This window comes from Schistocerca nitens, chromosome 4, assembly GCF_023898315.1.
Source record: "Schistocerca nitens isolate TAMUIC-IGC-003100 chromosome 4, iqSchNite1.1, whole genome shotgun sequence".
Classification (NCBI taxonomy): domain Eukaryota; kingdom Metazoa; phylum Arthropoda; class Insecta; order Orthoptera; family Acrididae; genus Schistocerca; species Schistocerca nitens.
Window position 1 is genome coordinate 452,799,360 of NC_064617.1, and position 3,082 is coordinate 452,802,441.

General features: G+C 43.1%; 1 pseudogene; it reads right to left on the reverse strand.

Moving 5' to 3' along the window:
• Nucleotides 1-758: 758 nt before the first annotated feature.
• LOC126253781 (5S ribosomal RNA) lies at nucleotides 759-876 on the reverse strand (annotated as a pseudogene).
• Between the last annotated feature and the right edge of the window lie 2,206 nt (nucleotides 877-3,082).

Below are 3,082 nucleotides of genomic sequence, written 5' to 3' on the forward strand. Positions count from 1 at the left end.
TTACAAGATGCGTACGTAGCAACTATAATCAGATTAGTGAAAAAAATCTTAAAATGAAACTTAGAGGTGAACACTGGCGCCACTTAGCAGTATAGTATTGATGGTGGCGTCATGTTTCGTTGTAATTGACAATATACATCAAAAAATTTATCATAAAACTACAATAGTGAAATATACTTGATAAAATTATAACAGTAAGGATGATTGCAAAAACATCTTGCTTTAAAACAAGAACAGGAAAAATTAAAGCCGCATGGCTACCGTCAGGTGGTAAAATAGTACTAGATGTGGCACGTACACCGTCCACACTGACAGTTACTTTTATTTATGAAGAACAATAGGTATCAGAACATAATAAAAGTTCAACAACAAGATAATTACAATATTTAAAATTTGAAATAAAAACCTATAAACGAAGCCGTAAGGCTCTCATCAGGTGGCCGAATAGTAGCACCATTTGCTGCGTTGATCATCGTAACGGACAAATGCATGTAACAAAAGCTAAAGAACGAAATAATATAAAATTACAAAGAAAATAGGAAATGTATACTCCGTCCAAACAGGCCTTGGAAGACCCAACGGTACCAACCGTCCGCCGTGTCATCCTCAGACCACAGGCGTCACTGGATGCGGATATAGAGGGGCACGTGGTCAGCACACCGCTCTCCCGGCCGTATGACAGTTTACGAGACCGGAACCGCTACTTCTCAATCAAGTAGCTCCTCAGTTTGCCTCACAATGTCTGAGTTCACCCCGCTTACCAACAGCGCTCGGCAGATCGGATGGTCACCCATCCAAGTGCTTGCCCAGCCTGACAGCGCTTAATTTCGGTGATCTGATGGGAACCGGTGTTACCACTGCGGCAAGGCCGTTGGCCAGGAAATGTGAAGCTTTTATTATATGTACTGTCAATTTCGACAAGGCACGGCACCAATATTGCTACTATTCTGCATGTGATGGTAGCCATGCAGCATGCTGCTTTGTTCTTTGCTGTTCTTGTTTAAAACAAAAAATATTTTGCAATCCTCCTTACAGTTATAATTACATCATTACATTTCAATACTGTATTTTTATGATTTTGATTTTTGGACTATGTTGTCAATTACGACAAAATCATGGCACCATCATCACTACCTTACTACTATCTGGAGTCAAATTTCACCTCTAAGCTTCATGTTAAGGTTTTTCTCTAGTCTGTTTACGACTGTTATGCAAACATCTTGTAACTTTTAACTCTACGTGCAGCACGTTGCTCCTAGATATGTTTTCGCCAGAAGTACCTTGTGTGTAAAACTGAGAGTTCCTCTTGTATTTCACTATCCTGATACTGTCTTGTGCCGGCCACTGTGGGCGAGCGGTTCTAGAAGCTTCAGTCTGGAACCGCGCTGCTGCTACGGTTGCAGGTTCGAATCCTGCCTCGGGCATGGATGTGTGTCATGTCCTTAGGCTAGTTAGGTTTAAGCAGTCTGGGGAACTGATGACCTCAGATGTTAAGTCCCATAGTGCCTAGAGCCATCTGTTTTGTAGAATGAGATTTTCACTCTGCAGCGGAGTGTGCGCTGATATGAAACTTCCTGGCAGATTAAAACTGTGTGCCCGACCGAGACTCGAACTCGGGACGAGATACTGGCAGAAGTACAGCTGTGAGTACCGGGCGTGAGTCGTGCTTCGGTAGCTCAGTTGGTAGAGCACTTTCCCGCGAAAGGCAAAGGTCCCGAGTTCGAGTCTCGGTCGGGCACACAGTTTTAATCTGCCAGGAAGTTTCATCTGTTTTGTAGTTTCCATGTATCTTTACAATTTTGTAACAGATATGTGAAGATGGCTAAGACCGAAAGGCATCGTATTACGAGCAACAGAGTCATTCTATTTTTGAAGCATGACTTTTTGATTAGCGACGATTCTAGCCTTTATACAGTAATACTGTTCTTTTTTGTCGTGGTAGCCTGCCTCCTATGCGACTTCATGTTGCAATTGAGTTGCAAAATCGAAACGTCTAGCTAATGCATAAAACACTGCAATATAATTAGCCCTTAAATGAAATTAACACGCCTGAGAAGTAAAATCTGACCCGCCAGGCTAGCCGCGCGCGTTGTTAGGCCACTTCGGGGATTCAGGAATTCGCACCGGACCCGGATCGAATTGCACCGGCGTACTGACGACGAGGGTCAATATGTACGTCAGCCTGGATGCAGTTTTTAGGCGGTTGCTGTTCAAATGTGTGTGAATTTCTAAGGGGCCAAACTGCTGAGGTCATCGGTCCCTAGACTTACACACTACTTAAACTATATTAAACTATCTTATGCTACGAACAACACACACACCCATGCCTGAGGGAGGACTCGAACCTCCGGCGGGAGCGGCCACGCAATCCGTGACATTGCGCCTCTAACAGCGCGGCCACTCCGCGTGGCTAGGCGGCAGCTCACATCCGTCTCTAAGTCAATACCGAACTGATTACCCACGTCGCGTCTCGGTTATAAAATTCGCACACGTTTCCCAAAAGTTATCTCCTATGGGATAACGCTACACACAAACGGATGAGCTAGTCAGATTCTGTTCTGGGCAAAAAGGAGTGGTGACAGGAAGGGCTTCGACCGCCCCCTACCAACAACTTTGCTAAATCCAGATGAACACGCTAGCGCCATGAAAATACGAGATAAGAAGAAGAAGAACGAGAAGTAAAGAGTACCTGGCTGTAAAATATTAATAGTATGTCTGTTCGAAAATGGACTAGTCAACCACTTTTATCACGATAACCGCGGCACATTTACGGCAACTCGTACATCATGTTCAGTGTGGAAAAATGAAAGATACGTTGAGATGAGGATGGCGAGGCACTGTATTCAACCCAATAGTAATTGTTCGTCATTACGAACATGGCTTTCCTGATTTATCTTTTCTGTGGTTTGGCCTTATTTTTTCCACTCTGAACATTGTTTTATTACTTTTTAAAGTAAATACTGAGTTAAATTGAATTCTCTGAATATTTGGAACATAAGACAACGAAAGAAAATAAGCAGTTTATTTAACTAAGCGATCGGAAAAGCACTAGCGCGACTGTGTTTGTCAGATTTAATTTTAG